The sequence below is a fragment of the Dama dama genome, chromosome 25 (assembly GCF_033118175.1).
Source record: "Dama dama isolate Ldn47 chromosome 25, ASM3311817v1, whole genome shotgun sequence".
Classification (NCBI taxonomy): Eukaryota; Metazoa; Chordata; class Mammalia; order Artiodactyla; family Cervidae; genus Dama; species Dama dama.
In genome coordinates, this window is record NC_083705.1 from 42,072,709 (window position 1) to 42,091,444 (window position 18,736).

The 18,736-nt window shown below is 37.0% G+C and overlaps 1 pseudogene; it reads left to right on the plus strand.

Moving 5' to 3' along the window:
• Positions 1 to 272: 272 nt before the first annotated feature.
• Positions 273 to 18,736, plus strand: part of LOC133046617 (cilia- and flagella-associated protein 53-like) — a 51,411-nt pseudogene continuing 32,947 nt past the window's right edge.

Consider the following 18,736-nt stretch of genomic DNA (forward strand, 5'->3'; position numbering starts at 1 on the left):
AAGAGGAAAAGTGCCCTTCTCTCTACTTCTGTCTCTCTGTTTCTCTTCCCATTTGTATGTACAAAGGCAAGATCATATGATGATAGAGCAAGAAGGTGGCCATCTATAAAGCAGGAAGAGAGTTTTCATCAGGAACCAAGTTAGCCAGCACCTTAATCTTAGACATTTCAGCCTCTAGAACTGTGAGAATTAAATTTCTGTTATTTAAAGCCACTTAGACTATAGTACCTTGCTATGTATGGCAGCCTGATCTAAGACAATATTAATACAGGATGGAGAAGATGAATATCAAATATGACAAAGACGATATGAATTGCAAAGGTGTTAAAGCTGTTCCAAAAGACAATGTTGCCAAAGATTGTCCCAATAAAGGTGTAACCCAAATGTGAGTTTGGTACTTGTCTTTGTTAGATTTAAGTGAAGGGCATTGAACTGTTGACTTCTAAGCTGCTGATGTCTAAATGCATCCCTGGACTTCCGCACATTCCTAAAGCTGGTGAGCTTGTGTTCCCACAACCTTCTCAGCCCCCTAGCTCCTGTATTCATACCTCAGTCTCAACTTTTCCTTGAGAAAATCAACCATTTCCAGCCTTTTATTGCCACATCGCAAAGTTCACAAGCAACGCCAGCTTCATGAGAGTGTAAGCAAGCAGTCATCTGTGGTTCTGCATTCAGATGGGCCTGAGTTTAGTCCCCTGTTGTAACTGTCTTGAAATTTTTAACCATAAAATATTTTATGCAAAATACGAAGCTAGCAAATGCATTCAAAAAATATTTCCCTTCTTTCTAAAGCATAATATTTCATAATTTTTAATCATTCATGGGTTCTGCAAAAATCAGAAAAGAATCAATTTGAGCAGTTGGGAAAAGGAGCATTACCACCTACTAATATGATCTGGGCAAAGATTTTGAACATCTATAAACCAACATCCTCATTACTTATGAAAGTTGAAAGAATAGAATAAAATATTTTATGTAAAACACAAAACTAGCAAATGCATTCAAATAACATTATTTACCTTCTTCCTAAAGCATAGTATTTCATTGGTCATTACCACAAACTCCTGAGATCCACTATGTGATAAATCAAACAATAAATATAAAATATGTTTCTAGAATTATATTTCTCTATGATAATTCTTGACATTGGGCTGTGGAGCCATGTATTAGAAACTCTCTTTGTTACATATTAACCAAATAGTTCATTTTAAAAAACTCATTTAACAAGTAGCATGTGGGTTTACTTTAGTCATGGCTCAAATATTCATGGCAAGATGTTGCCTACCCAAGAAAAACACAAGGAAGAAAGCCTTGGGGAACAGTAAAAATAAAAACAAAAATAGAAAAACCCTGTTCAGCTTCCAGTGAAAGCAAGAAATGGGTTGCATATAGGAAATAACCAAAATGTTAGCATGGAAGACAATTAATGTACTTATATCAAATTATAATCCACTAAATTAATGCAATTAAAGTCAAAATATAGTTATTAAATGTTACAAGCGATAAAAATATTTAAAATATTTGTGTATAGGTTTACCATTTTGTCATAGCTAATCAAATAACTACAAAGAATGTTAAATGCAGAAAAGTTAGAAAAAAGCAAGAGACATCATTAAAGTTTTAGAAGCAATAACTATGAGGGAAAGTTTCACATAAAATTTATGCAATCTAGCTAAAAGGAAAAGACAGCCAAGCATTTATTAATAATTGCTTACAAATATGCAAATATATGTATATATAAAAGAATTTTTGCCATTCCTTTACTTTCCTCAAAATGTTAATAAAGGTACTTAATCAATGACAAAACCTTAAGTATAATAGTTTTTAAGCACCTGGGACATGCTGTGAAATCAGGCTTCCAATGAGTCTTTCTAGAAATGAGAAACCAATTTGCTTCCTAGTGTTTATGTTTTTCTAGCTACAAGTCATGAGCTTGGCTAATATGACTACCAATACATTATATTCCCAAAACTAAAATCCTTTGGGAAATAATGAACTACTCTTTGAAAAAAATTACATATAATCTGATCACTTTTGTAACAAAATAGATAAAATGACATTTTCTTGGCAGTCCCTAGTAGAATTCTTTGATGGAGGGACACCCATTTGTTAAAACAATCAGTAATAATCTTGGCAGTGGAGGGGATGGGGGATGGTGAAGGGCATTGCCATGCATGCAGTGACAAAGGGAGATAGGAATTTGTTGCTTCTGAGAAAGGATAAAGATGGATAGATGGGCAATGACAGCCTTGGCACCAACAGGAGATCAAACTGTGCAAGCCTGCCCTTAATACATCACTTCATCAGCACATCTCAAATTTGATAGTGGGATTTTATCCAGCCTTAAAAAAGAGGAAAATCCTATCATTTGCAATGACATGGATAAACCTGAAGACTTGTTATAGTAAGTGAAACAAGCCAGATAGAAATAGGCAAATACCCCATGCTATCAATTATATGAGGAATCTAAAAAAATATTGTGAACTCATTGAAACAGAAGAGTGACTGCCAGGAGTTAGGAGGGGTGGGGGAAATAGGGAGAGGCTGATAAAAAGTACAAATTTTAAGCTATAAGATGAAAAAGCTCTGAGGATCTAATGTAAAATATGATGACTATAGTTAATAACTGTTTCTGTATAACTGAAATTTGCCAAGAGGGTAGAACTTAAACGTTCTCACAAACCACAAAATAAGATAAACATAGGAGATTATGGATGTACTAACTAATTTAATAGGATGAATCCTTTTATAATATATATGTATATCAAATCATAGCATTGTACATTTCAAATATTTCACAATTTTATTTGTCTATTATACTAAAGTATAAAAGGGAGGAAAATGCTTTCTTGGATTGGAGTAAATGAATGTCCTAAGAAAACAGTTGAAAGAAGCTAAGATTTGTATCTAAGGTGCTATGAGGACTGATATACCCAATGATAGACAAGTGTTGTTCTGTGGATGGTTAGAGAGGCATAGTCGAAGATGGGAAAGGGGATTGTCTGTAGATTTAAACATACTACTAAAGTCAACTAAATGTCTATCTGTTTCGGCTAGCAATTCTAAACAGCGTAAGAGATACAATACTCTTTCTTAGGGGGAAAAATGTTTTTTATTGCTCTAAATTCTAAATCTAAAAAATTGTCCTTTTTACTGTTGAATAAGGAAGGTAAAAATTGACACATTTGTATTACTTATTTTTTAATAAGTATTGTGTTTGAAAAGTGAAAGTGAAAGTTGCTCATTCATGTCTGACTCTTTGCGACCCCATGTTTTACACAGAAGCTAATTTGAAGAAATTCCAATTTAACCATCAGCTCCCAAATATGCATACTTGGTGTCATATATTCATTTCAAGACTAAGAAATGAATACTTGTTTCTTTAATTTTACAATCACTGTGGTGTCATTGTTCATTTCAAATTTCTTTTTAATTGAAATAAAGTTTGTGTACAATAAGTTCAGTTCAATTCAATTCAATCGCTCAGTCATGTCCAACTCTGTGATCTCATGGACTGCAGCACGCTGGGCCTCCCTGTCCATCACCAACTTCCGGAGCCTACTCAAACTCATGTCCATTGAGTTAGTGATGCCATCCAACCATCTCATCCTCTTTTGTCCCCTTCTCCTCCTGCCTTCAATCTCTCCCAGCATCAGGGTCTTTTCAAATGAGTCGATTATTCACATCAGGTGGCCAAAGTATTGGAGTTTCAGCTTCAGCATCAGTCCTTCCAATGAACATCCAGGACTGATCTCCTTTAGGATGGACTGGTTGGATCTCCTTGCAGTCCAAGAGCCGCTCAAGAGTTTTTCCCAAAATCACAGTTCTAAAGCATCAATTCTTAGGTGCTCAGCTTTCTTCACAGTCCAACTCTCACACCCATACATGACCACTGGAAAAACCATAGCCTTGACTAGATGGACCTTTGTTGGCAAAGTAATGTCTCTGCTTTTTAATACGCTATCTAGGCTGGTCATAACTTTCTTGCCAAGGAGTAAGTGTCTTTTAATTTCATGGCTGGAGTCACTATCTGCAGTGATTTTGGAGATCCCCAAAAATATTATATACAATATTATGCTAAATTCATGCATACAGCATAGTGATTAAACATACAAAGTTATTCCAGTATTACTGGCCATAATGCTAATGCTGTATATTACATCCCCATGGCATTTATTTTACGACTGGATGTTTGTACTGCTTAATTCTACTCACCTATTTTGCCCATATCCACACCCTCACCCCTCTGGCAACTACCTGTATTTTCTCTGTGTCTATGAATCTATTTTCATTTTGTTTTATTTATCCATTTGTTCTCATATTAGATTCCATATATAAGTGATAAAATATGGTGATTTGTCTTTCTTTGTGTGACTTAGCATAATGCCCCCTACTGCCATCCATGTTATTGTAAATTCCATTTTTATGGCTGAGTAATACTCCACTATATATACACATCACATCTTCTTTATCCATTCATTTATCAGTAGACACATGTTGCTTTCATAACTTTGGCTAGTGTAAATAATGCTGCAATGCTTTGGTTAGATTTATTCCCAGGTATTTTATATTTTTATGCAATTGTAAAGGGAATTGTTTTCGTGATTTCTTTTTCAGATGGTTCATTATTTATGTATAAAAATGCAAGAGATTTTTATTATTAAAATCTTATTAGCAGACAGGAAGAAATTAACAGAAATACAAGAGTAGGAAATTTTACCACCTCACTTACATTAGTAGACAGATAATCTAGACAGAAAATCAAAAAGGATACATTGGCCTTAACGGAAAATTAGACCAGATGAACTTAATAGTTATATGTATAGAACATTCCATCCAAAAATAGCAGAATACATTTTCTTTTCAAGTGTACATCGAACATTTTCTGTGAGAGATCACAAAACAGTCTCAGTAAACTTAAGAAGACTGGACAACAGCCATAGCATTCAGGCCAGCAAAAGAAATAAAAAGAATCCAAGGTCCTCAAAATGGCTGCCACTAGTGCCTCAGTCCCTAGGGGCTGTCCCGTTGCCTCTTGCCTCTGTGGGAGGCTCTCAAGCAAAGTTGCTCTGACCACTTTCTTCTCTTGTAGGACTCAGAGCGTGTGAAATTTTTCCGTGCTTCCTTGGCAGCCCACTCCAGTGTTCTTGCCTGGAGAATCCCATGGAGAGAGAAGCCTGGCAGGCTATGGTTCATAGGATCACAAAAGTCAGACACAACTTAGCACACATGCATGTAAGAGTGGGGGTCTCCTAAACAACAATGGGTTTCCACCTTGTATATTGATAACTAAAAATGTAAAACAAATTTACATTCAAGAGCAAAAAAAATACATACATATATATATATAGAAGAAGTGAAGGCCATTTCTCCAGTTGTCAAGGTTGAAGCTGGCCATGTGAGTGGCTTTGGCATGTTGCTGCTGCTGCTAAGTCACTTCAGTCCTGTCCGACTCTGTGCGACCCCATAGACGGCAGCCCACCAGGCTCCCCCGTCCCTGGTGTTCTCCAGGCAAGAACACTGGAGTGGGTTGCCATTGCCTTCTCCATTTGGCATGTTAGATGCTAGCAAACATGATGCAAGTAAAGGTTTGAAAAGTACTTGTGCACTGGGGCTTCTTGCCTCTTACTTTTGGAAACTCTGCAATCAACTCTTTGGGGAGGAGCTGGGATAGCCCACTGGAAGATGAGGGATGCCTGGTCATTGAGCCAACCACTAGACTTGTGACTGTAGGGAACTCCTAGATCTTCCAGTCCCAGATGAGGCCAAAATTACCCAGCCAATTCATAGAACCATGAGAAATAATTTTTTAGAGCAATCAGAAATATTAAATTTTTGTTGATTAAAGACAAAAAAGCAGAGTTTCTGTTTCCTATAGCCCTCATGTAGGCCTCTTGTTTTCATAGCCTGATTTTTTGAGGGGTTCCTTTCCTGGTGCAGAACCCTTGGGTTGAGGAAACTGATGTGGAGTTTGGACCCCTTATTCCTTAGGGAAGATCTTTGCAGTTGTGATATCCTTTCCATTTATGAGTCACTGACCACGGAATATGGGTCCTGACTAGATGCAGCTCTACTCCTTCTATCTATCTTGTTGTGTCTCTTTTTTTTTCTCTTTAGTTGGGAATATTGTATGCTAGTATTCATGTCATTCTCATAGCTTGTTTTTCTGTAAGTAGTTGCAATTTTGGTGTATCTGTAAAAGAAGGTAAGCTCAGGGTCTTCCTAGTCTGCCATCTTGTTCCACTCAAATTGACTATTTAAATTAAACTCATAAATACATAATACTAAATCTCAAACTTCTCCAAATTGTATATGGAAATTATGATTTTTGGTGAATATATCATTTGAAGGCCACTAAAATTGATCTAAACAGACATGACAGTCTTGCAACTTCCTGAATGTATTGTAAAATGGGGAGTTTTATGGATGTATCCCTAACATTCTTTTTTTGTTTGTTTGTTTGTTTTGTTTTTGATATCTTTTTTTTTTTTTTTTTTTTTTTTATTTTTTTTTTCCAGTGGGTTTTGTCATACATTGATATGAATCAGCCATGGATTTACATGTATTCCCAATCCCGATCCCCCCTCCCACCTCCCTCTCCACCCGATTCCTCTGGGTCTTCCCAGTGCACCAGGCCGGAGCACTTGTCTCATGCATCCCACCTGGGCTGGTGATCTGTTTCACCATAGATAATATACATGCTGTTCTTTTGAAATATCCCACCCTCACATTCTCCCACAAAGTTCAAAAGTCTGTTCTGTATTTCTGTGTCTCTTTTTCTGTTCTGCATATAGGGTTATCGTTATCACCTTTCTAAATTCCATATACATGTGTCAGTATGCTGTAATGTTCTTTATCTTTCTGGCTTACTTCACTCTGTATAATGGGCTCCAGCTTCATCCATCTCATTAGGACTGGTTCAAATGAATTCTTTTTAATGGCTGAGTAATATTCCATGGTGTATATGTACCACAGCTTCCTTATCCATTCATCTGCTGATGGGCATCTAGGTTGCTTCCATGTCCTGGCTATTATAAACAGTGCTGCGATGAACATTGGGGTGCACGTGAAAATTACTAGAGCTAATCAATGAATATAGTAAAGTTGCAGGATATAAAATTAACACACAGAAATCCCTTGCATTCCTATATACTAACAATGAAAAAACAGACAGAGAAATTAAGGAAACAATACCATTCACCATTGCAACAAAAAGAATAAAATACTTAGGAGTATATCTACCTAAAGAAACAAAGGACCTATACATAGAAAACTATAAAACACTGATGAAAGAAATCAGAGGACACAAACAGATGGAGAAACATACCGTGTTCATGGATTGGAAGAATTAATATTGTCAAAATGGCTATTCTACCCAAAGCAGTCTATAGATTCAATGCAATCCCTATCAAGCTACCAACGGTATTTATCCCTAACATTCTTGCGCTTACAACTTTTCCTAACAAAGGACATTAGTTTAAAAAAATAAGGAAATTTGAATAAAGTATGTGCTTTCATTAAAAACAATGCTTAAATATTAGTTTGTTAACTGCAACCAATGTATAAAGTAATTTGTTGATAGGGGAAAATGGGTGTTGGTCTATGGGAACTCTTTAAACTGTCTTTGAACTACATGATGATTTATATAATTATTACTGCATGTGAAAGAAAAACTTTGAAATTAAAATTAATAAAAATTCTTCTTCCATCAAGTAGGAACAAATTTGACTGTGCTTTCTATTGAAAATGAATACACAAAGAAAATCATTTCCATGAAGTCACTTTAATTTTTTGGAAGTTGGAAATTGAAAACAGGCACAGTAATGTTATTTATTAGTGTAACAGACCAATATGTGGTTATAAATATTTATGTATTTGTTTCAAAACATGAATAAATGTAATTTTAAAATATCAGAGCATAATTTTTTATTTCAGTATGATTGTGTTTATTCTATTTTTCCTGTTTTTATGGTCATAATTATATATAAGTAAAATATATTTATAAAGAGCAAAACAGAATTTTCATTATCATTTCTGGCCACTAATATTATTTGCTTAATTTCATGGTTAGCATTAAAAATAGTTCATCGTGTAGAAGGAGGCAGGTAAGGTGGTCTGATGTTCCCATCTCTTTAAGAATGTTTCACAGTTTATTGTGATCCACACAGTCAAAATTACATTACATTAAAAAAAATAAAAAAAGAAAGAAATAGAGGTGTAGGTATATGTATAGAAACTAGCTTATTTTACAGAGATTACAGGGTGACCAAAGTTCTATATTTAGAAAAAGATATTTTTCTCTCTGGTTTGTTTCCAGCAAGTATTCCTCTCATATACATTCTTTCTTCTTATAATACAGGACACTAGTCAGGATTTCTTTTTTCCACCCTAAACACATGGGCTTATCACTGCTTTAGTGTGGGAGTTGGGAGAAGGAGGACAGAAAATACAAAACACAACCCTAACTATATATTAGAATTTCTGAAATTTAGTATGTAGTAAAAAAATGATCCCCCAAAGACTTGTGATTCTAATCAACTCTATCCCCAGGGATATGGCCCCATCCTCTTACAATCCCAGTTAAGAATCCCTGATATAAAGAACCTTTCATTCATTGGATAAATATTTAATAGATATAAGAACTATGGACAGAGGTTTATGATATTGTACAGGAGGCAGTGATCAAGACCACCCTCAAGTAAAAGAAATGCAAAAAAGGCAAAATGGTTGTCTGAGGAGGCCTTACAAATAGCTGAGAAAAATAGAGAAGCTAAAGGCAAAGGAGCAAAGGAAAGATATACCCATCTGTATGAAGAGTTCCAAAGAATAGCAAGGAGAGATGAGAAAGCCTTCCTCAGAGATCAATACAAAGAAATAGAGGAAAACAATAGAATGTGAAAGACTACAGATCTCTTCAAGAAAATTATAGATACCAAGGGAACATTTCATGCAAAGATAGGCACAATACAGGACAGAAATGATATAGACCTAACAGAAGTAGAAGATATTAAGAAGAGGTGGCAAGAATACACAGAACTGTAGTAAAAAAAATCTTCATGACCCAGATAACCATGATGGTGTAATCACTCATGTAGAGCCAGGCATCCTGGAATGCGAAGAAAAGTGGGCCTGAGGAAGCATCACTATGAACAAAGCTAGTGGAGGTGATGGAATTCCAGTTGAGCTATTTCAAATCCTAAAAGATGATGCTGTGAATGTGCTGCGCTCAATATGCCAGCAAATTTGGAAAACTCAGCAGTGGCCACAGGACTGAAAAAGGTCAGTTTTCATTCCAATCCCAAAGAAAGTCAATGCCAAAGAATGTTCAAACTACTGCACAGTTGCACTCATCTTACAGGCTGGCAAAGTAATACTCAAGATTCTCCAAGCCAGGCTTCAACAGTATGTGAACCATGAACTTCCAGATGTTCAAGCTGGATTTCAAAAAGGCAGAGAAACCAGAGATCAAATTGCCAATATCCATTGCATCATTGAAAAAGCAAGAGAGTTCTAGAAAAACATCTGCTTCTGCTTTATTGACTATGCCAAAGCCTCTGATTGTGTGGATCAGAATAAAGTGTGGAAAATTTTGAAAAAGATGGGAATACCAGACCACCTGACCTGCCTCCTGAGAAATCTCAATGCAGGTCAAGAAGCAATAGTTAGAACTGGACATGGAACAACAGGCTGGTTTCAAATTGGAAAAACAGTACATCAAGGCTGTATATTGTCACCCTGTTTTATTTAAATTATATGCAGAGTACATCATGAGAAATGCTGGGCTTGATGAAGCACAAGCTGGAATCAAGATTGCCGGGAGAAATATCAATAACCTCAGATATGCAGATGACACCACCCTTATGGCAGAAAGTGAAGAAAGACTAAATAGCTTCTTGATGAAAGTGAAAGAGGAGAGTTAAAAAGTTGGCTTAAAACTCAGCATTCAAAAAACTAAGATTATGGCATCTGGTCCCATCACTTCATGGCAAATAGATGGGGAAACAGTGGAAACAGTGTCAGACTTTATTTTGGGGGCTCCAAAATCCCTGTAGATGGTGACTGAAGCCATGAAATTAAAAGACACTTGCTCCTTGGAAGAAAAGCTGTGACCAACCTAGACAGTATATTAAAAAGCAGAGACAATACTTTGCCAACAAATGTCCATCTAGTAAAAGCTATGGTTTTTGCAGTAGTCATGTATGGATGTGACAGTTGGACTATAAAGGAAGCTGAGCGCCGAAGAATTGATGCTTTTGAACTGTGGTGTTGGAGAAGACTCTTGAGAGTCCCTTGGACTACAAGGAGATCAACCAGTCAATCCTAAAGGAAATCAGTCCTGAATGTTCATTGGAAGAACTTATGCTGAAGCTGAAAGTCCAATACTTTGGCCACATGATGGGAAGAACTGACTCATTGGAAAAGATCCTGCTGCTGGGAAAGATTGAAGGCAGGAGGAGAAGGGGATCACAGAGGATGAGATGGTTGGAGGCATCACCAACTCGATGGACATGAATTTGAGCAAGCTCTGGGAATTGGTGATGGACAGGGAAGCCTGGCATGCTGCAGTGCATGGGGTCACAAAGAGTCAGACACAACTGTGTGACTGAACTGAACTGACCATATATTGTATCCCTGGTGGCTTAGACAGTGAAGAATCTGCCTGCAATGCAGGAGGTCTGGTTTTGATCCCTGGCTCAAGAATATCCCCTGGAAAAGGGAATGGCCATCCACTCCAGCATTCTTGCATGAAGAATTCCATGGACAGGGGAGACTGGTGGGCTAAAGTCTATGGGGTCACAAAGAGTCAGACTCAACTGAGCGAGTAACACTTACTCACTTACTGTATCCAGGCTGGGTGTATTCTTACCATTAGTTCATCACATTACTGCTACTGTAGTCTATCTCTGGGGTTAGGTCATCTTTTGGCAGTGCTGGATTTTTTTACTCTATCTCATCCCAAAATCTTTAACAGCATGCATGACTTCCAAGTCCCAGGACATTGCTGTCTCATGATGTGCATTACTTTGTTTCACTCTTAAAATCCAATATCATCTTCTCACCCCTTGATGAGAAGAATATTCATCATTTGCTGATGTTGTGTCCTCATTTTTTGTGCAAAATGTAACATTGTTTTAGCTACATATCTACCTACACAACATCTTTTCAAATTCAAGAAGGAAATTTTAAGGTTCCTTCATAGCCTCATATACTTAATATTTTAGTTCTTCCTTATGAAGTTGGTTTTCTAAAGTTTCTATTACTCTCATAGCTTTCTTTGTGAATGCATATTTGTTTAAACAATAAAACAAACAGCTAAGAAGTTCAACTCAGAGGGAAAAAATCATCACCAAATTCCATCAAAGCATTCAGTGGCATTCTTAGACCCATCAAATGGGCCCCATGTTTACTTCAGCATTTGGAGTAGCAAAGTGACCCTAGACTCTGCCAATTATGGACACAATTTGTTCTCTTCCAAAGCCTATATATTTTGGTCCCACTTAGTCTGTTCTTGCCTTTAATGAATTGTGTTCCAGAAGTCTATTGATTGAGCTTGTTTGGATTTGTAATGTCTTTTCCCAGGGAAATGTGATGGGTGTGCTCCCAGGCCTGCCCACAAACTGTTCAGTCATAAAGTGTTAGAGCTAAGGGGACTTAAAAGATCGTCTAATCCAACCATTTTAAATCAAAAATAATATTGCTGAAATTGTAATAATAGTTGCCCCCAGAGAGTCTTTGGAGGCTTTCTTGAGCTCATCAAGGCTCTTCTCTGTCCTGACGGAGTTAGTCTGTCTGGGATTCTTAGAAGACAAAGTCCAGGGACTGTACCAGGAAGTGGGCTTATCCTGGGAAAATCTTCCCAGCACAAAGAGCATCTCTAGCTTTGTAGACCCAGTGGGGGAGGGGCACTAGCAATAAAGCATCACTGAAATCACCCCTGGGGTATAGGTGTCTCTCCAGGAAGCAGGAATCTCAGTCTAAAGCTTCTGTACATACACTAGTTTTTTATCTATTTTACCAATAGTTTTCTTTGACTGACTTGACTTTACACTGTGGCTCTCTTGAGCAAGTGATGAGGAGAAATGTCACCTTAACTGCCACCACCACCCCATGCTCAGCTCAGTGAACTTGGGGTAGCAGCAAAGTTACCCCAGGAGTTTGGACAACCTCGTGTTTATTTCCCAAATGCCAGGACTCAGGGTTATTTGCCCACTATAGACTATATGCTAGAAATCAGGCTTCACTCCTAAACGGGAGAATCCCAATAAGGCAAAATAATATTTGTAAATAGCTTCTTCCTAGCAAGAAAGATTCCAGAATAAGATTTGTTCCAGTGTTTGCTTTCTTTAAAATCATATCTCTTTTAGAAAATCACATCAGAAAAAATCTCATCTGCTTTACCCCCATTTTTAAAAAAATTTATTGAAATGTAGCTGATTTACAGTGTTGTCTTAATTTCTGCTATTCAGCAAAGCAATTCAATTATACATGTGATAACGTGCAACTGCGTACATGCTTAGCTGTGTCCAACTCTTTGTGACTCCATGGAATGTAACCTGCTAGACTCCTCTGTCCATGGGATTTCCCACGTAAGAATACTGGAATGGGTTGCCTTTTCCTTCTGCAGGGAATCTTCCTGACCTAGAGATCAAGCCCACATCTTCTGCATCTCCTGCATTAGCAGCCAGGTTCTTTATCACTACACCACCCTTAGCCTTGGCAGTCAACCACAGTCTGTTCTCTATGTCTGTCCTTCACCTTTATTTAATATCACTTACTCTCCCCTAGGATTACAAGGTCCAGCATAAAGAATTACTGTCCTTGGACCAATTAATATTTCTTCTGCAGAGAAAATAAAACCCAAAATTCATGGTATCTTATTTGGTAGTCTATAAAGTATTATGACGGAGAAGACAATGGCACCCCACTCCAGTACTCTTGCCTGGAAAATCCCATGGACAGAGGAGCCTGGTAGGCTGTGGTCCATGGGGTCGCTAAGAGTCGGACACGACTGAAGTGACTTAGCCACAGCAGCAGCAGCAGAGTATTATGATATTATGATCATGTAACTAGAGACTTTTGACTTCTTACTAGTTAAAAAGGTGCCCTAGTAGATAATTCAGGGTAGTGTAAATTCTGGAGACTGATCCAAATCTTTATTTCACTAACATAATAGCTTGTAAACTTGAGAGAGTTACCAGATCATGCCAAGCCTTAGTTTTCACCACTAATGAAATGATGATAATAAGGGCACCAAAACTCACAGGCCAGTTTTAAGAATTAAAAGAGAATGTATAAAAAAGTTTATTAGGGATAAAATAAGTTACAGGATATATTGTACTGTGCAGGGAATATAGCCAATATTTTATAACAACTAAAATAAAGTATAACCTTTGAAAATTGTGAATCTATATTATACTAAACAGGTGTACTATTTGATACACCTGTAACTTGTATAATATTGTACATCAACTATACTTCAATTTTTTAAAAGGCTGCAAAAAAATTAAAATTTAAGTTAAAGAGTATGTAAATAGGCTAGCACAATGACTGGCACTAGAGTAAATACTCAATGAATATGTATTTTTACTATTGTTAATATTGTTATTTCTGACATTAGTTTTATTTTAAATCTGATCTAATTCTTTAGATCTTTTGACTTCCTATTTGATTTGCTGTAACCATGTAAATTTTAGTCATATTTATATAAAACAATCTCTCCAAGCTTACTACAAGCTATTTTTAGATAAATTTTCATCTCCTTAAGTGTTATTTTGGCAATGTTCATTTATGGCTCTGATTTGTTCAAATAATTTTGAAAGGGCAACTTCCTTCTCTTTTTCTGCCTCTTCTCCACTCAGTGTGATATTGTTGTGAACACAGGACTATGTCACGATCAACACCAGTGTTAGCAAACACATAAATGTTTAACATCAATTCCTGGAAGTTTTCACTACCCAACATGTTCATGGAGGGCAAGGATGATACTTTATTAAATTTTCCCTTTTTTATTATTCCCTCACCCACAAAATGTAGGTAATCTTTTCACCTAACAGATGATCATTTAATGCCTTGAACACAGCAAATTTTTCAAATCTTTCAATATAATTGTCCACTTGTTATTGTGTCTATTGCCCTCCCGCCCATTAATTGCTAAAGATTTTAAAGATGAGTTTGAAGTGAAGATATATTACCTCTGTCACTGCATATTTGTCACTACATTGCAGATTTATTATTTTTTTTCAAGTCAAATATCACAGAGCATAAGGGAACACATACACACTTGGGAGGAATTTAATATTCTGAGACTGTTGGTTGACACTGGGCTGTGAATATCATCCAAATAGTACATTTTGTGCTGTCTGCTGGAGCATAGTGAATTGAAATGTACAAGACTAAACAATTTCACTAGAAACCCTACTGTCTTAAATAGTTGCCATTATCTATCCTAATGCGGCCAAAAAATGGTTGTAAAAGATCTGAGGAGGCACATTAAGTGACAATCACACAGTGTACCTTGCTTTTGTTAAGTAAACTAAAAACCTGGTGGGGAGATTTTTAACAAAATTTACAGGAAATAGGGATCTTAGATGCTTTTCAGATGATTTTTCTGCAATTGTTATGACTTTTCCTATTTTCCACTGTTAAATACATATTTTCAGTAATGAGGCAGTACATGTAATTGGCTTTCTTTTAAAGAATGCTGGAATATTACTCATCATTTCAGAATAAAAACAAGTAACATATTTCTGATATTAAAGTTTATACATTTTTCAAAATTCGTGGCTTTAGTTCCCTTGAGGAAACTTTGTGCTGACCAATTAAGAAAGCAGCATAGCTATAATTTTTTCTATTTATATTTGCTGTGTCAAAACACTGTTTTTAGCATTTCTTTCATGAAATCTAATAGGAAAAACACTTTCTAGAATCTAGAGTACTCATTAAAAAGTTATATATATGATATCATTGGTTTATCTACTTGCTTATTCTCTGCCCTTGTCGTGTTTCCTTGCCTTACGAACTCTGGGCTTGGTCCTTTGATGTGCTTTGAAATATGAAAAATGTGACATTTGTCACTGTTGAAGATAAACACCAGTTAAAGCAGTGAAGATGGATTTTATTCAGTAACACACTCTTGCAATAAGGAAAAGGATCCAACATGAACCTAACTCAACTTTGCAGAAGTGATGGGGCTTTTAAGGAAGAGTGAGAGAACAGAGATTGAGCATAGTTGGGGAAGGGAAAACTTACAAAAAGCAAGAAAGGTGTCAGTTACTGTGACCAAGTCATTTGAGTTTGTTAGCTGGTGCTTATCTGGAAGAGAAACAAATTACTGTATCTTTATGACAGGAGATAGTGATGTACAAAGCTAGGCTCTTATTTTCCCAAAGGGAAAATTAGCTAGAGTCATGAAATGTTTGCATTTCAAAGAAGTGGCTCTCAGATCTGGATGAGGTGGTTCTGGTTGGTGGAAAGGGCAGAGAAGGGATTTATATTCGCAAATTTTCTCAAGTAACTCCTCTAAGAAGTAATTCAGGAGTCAACCTATCACCAGGTTTTACTCTGGAATGAACAGGAAATTTTCCTGGCAGTACTTAACTTTCTTAGGCATGCATTTTGAGAAGGGCTGGGGTCATCAAAGATGTGTGTGGGTTCAAGGAGGGAAGAAGGGTGTGCTAAGAATCTGATATATTATAAGCCAAGATTAAGGCCTACTGGAGAAAAAGGCTCAGAGGAATTTGACTGGAGTTAAAAGAATGTGTCTTTGCCATCATGTTATCCAGAAGAAGCTTTAAATACCACAGAATGACTTGTATGTGGCCCTCTTACTCTGGCCTTCAATTGTATATCCCCAAAAGTAACTACCAAAATGTACATGGAGCTGAGTCTAGCCCAGCAGAATCCAATGGAGCTCTGAAAACCTACTAGTAGAGCTAAGTAGAGTCCAATAGAGCTCAAAAAGGTCTTAAAAAAAAAAAAAAAATCCAACAGAGCCCAGTGGTGCCAGTGAGGTCCAATAGATTCCAGTAGAGACCAGGAGAGTGGCAGATAATCACAGCAAGAAATGAATGTGTCTCCCATATGCTATTTTTTACCAACGTAGCAAAGTGTAAAGGTGTTAGTTGCTCAGTCATGTCCGACTCTTTGAGACCCCATGGACTGTAGCCCGTCAGGCTCCTCTGTCCATGGAATCCTCCAGGTAAGAATACTGGAATGGGTAGCCATTCCCTTTTGCAGGGGATTTCCCCAACCCAGGGATCAAGCCTGGGTCTCCCACATTGGAGGGAGATTCTTTACCATCTGAGTTACCAGGCAAGCTGACTGATAAACCAAGAATCATTGTCCTGGAAAATACTTAATCACCTCCTCTTTCTCTGGTTTTCATTCAGACATGGAAGATGAACTATAGCTACTTATGCCCAAATGGATTCAATAAAGCAAAGAAAATATAGCTGTAATTAAGTCAGATCGATTTGCCTCCTAACTGCTCCAAGTAATGCACAAAATCCAAAATGAAAGGGGTGAGGTGGGGATATTTGTCTAATCCACATCATGGAGAAAGTTTCCTCACACACACACACAAAGTAAAAGCTCTTGATTCCCCTAGGCTTAGAAAACTATCACGAGCAACCAGTTAATCAGAATATATCCAAACTACTTTTTATAATGGGCTTCCCAGATGGCTCAGGTGTAAAGAATCTGCCTGAAATGCAGGAGACCCAGGTCTGATCTCTGGGTGGGGAAGATCCCCTGGAGAAAGAGATGGCTACCCACTCCAGTATTCTTGCCTGGAGAATTCCATGGACAAAGGAGACTGGTGGGCTACAGTCCATGGGGTCACAAAGAGTTGGACACAACTGAGTAACTAACACTCAAGATCTATTGTAATTCCAAGTGTCTCCAATATTCATGTGGTTGACTCACTTGATAACCTGGTTTGATACTTCTTTGACTTTGAACCACAATGGTCTTCAGATTTATTTCATTTCATCCATCTACATGGATAGCATCTGTAGGAATTGTTTCACCTCTGAAATCTCAAATTCTAAAGTTCTTTTTCTGACTACAGCTTCCTCTCTAACTCTTTCTCTCAATGTGACAATTTTTTAGTCTCATCAAATATTGACCTTATGTTTTTGGTCATCCCTTCAACACCGTTCTGGCTGTTGGCATGTTCCTACCCAATGTCAACCTTATGGCACAGGGCAACACTTGCCTATACCTTCGACTGCTATTTTGTCTATATCTTCGACTATTTTATTCAGTCATGCTCACCATGTAAAACTCCTACTGATAATTTGGTAGTCTGTTTCATTTTACCTTAATCTAATGTTCTAGGGATTTTAAGAGAAAAACCACAAAACCATTTTGTTTTACTTAGGAAACTCCTAGCTGAAAGTAATGGAAAAACTAAATGAAAACACTTTAAACAATAAAGATGTTTATTATTTCATATAACAAGAAGTCCAAGGGGATGGTACTTCTAGAATTAATTCATCAGATTGTTATCTTGGCTTGGTTTTTGGGCTTATGCCTTCAAGACTGAAAAATGGTTGCTACAGTTTCATGTATCACACATAGTTAGAAAAATATTCAGACCAAGAAAGCAGGAGTTTGATCCACTTCATTTGCTTGAATGAGATGAAAGTCTCTCTGAAAATTCTCTGTGTGTTACCCATAAGGTTTCATCGGCCAGGTTTGGGTCATAATCCCTTGATACAAAAGCAAGACAGAAAGCAAGGATTTGACCATTTCAGTAGGAGTTCAGTTTTGTCACCAATCATGAAATGACTTCTGGATAGGCAACAAGAGACGTTTGCTAAACATTATTATTTATGCTTATAAATGCATACTCTCCATTTCAGCCGGCCTTTTAATGCTGCTTGACAATAAGTCTGCTTGTCCTTGGCCATCTCAAACTTTAATGAACACAAAAAATCACCTAGGGAAATTTCAAAATGCAGATTTGATGTAGTTGGTCAGGTGCTAAGATCTGCATTTCTATCAGGCTACCAGGGAATGTCAAAACTACTTAACCTATGGTTACACTTTGTGTCACAAGTTTCTATATCTCCTTCTCTTACATTAAATACTCATCATCACTCTCCACTAACCTAGCACCATCCCTGTCATGGTAAGCAAATTATCTCATTTTCTATTTTACAGAGAAAATAGGTCCCATAAGTAGGGAACTCTCAACGTAAGAGGTAATACTGGGACATGCCTGGACATCCAGTGGTTAATATTCTGCACTTCCAAGGCAGAGAGCACGAGTTTGAACCCTGGTCAGGGGACTAAGATCCCACAAGCCACATGGCCAAAAGAAAAAAGAAAGAAAAAGACCCAAGTAATACTGTACAAGCATCAAGAGGATAGCTTGTAGCATTAAAAAGCTGAGGTTCCCTGCTGCAGATATACTACTGTGATGTTTTCCAATATTGTTAACCTTTCTGAACTCCAGATACGTGACATATAAAAATGAAAACAATAAAGCCAGGATTTCCCTGGCACTCTTGTGGTTAAGACTCTGTGCTTCCAATGCAGGGGGAGCACATATGATCCCTGATGGGTGAACACATCTCACATGCTGTGTAGTGTGGCCAAATTTTTTTTTAATTTGAAAATAAAATATTAAAAAATAATAAAGACAAACTCTTGGTGTTTTTGAGAACTGAGATAATCTGAAATGGTCCTATTTAAGCTTTTTGATTATAAGTAAAGAAATAACTTAGAAAAA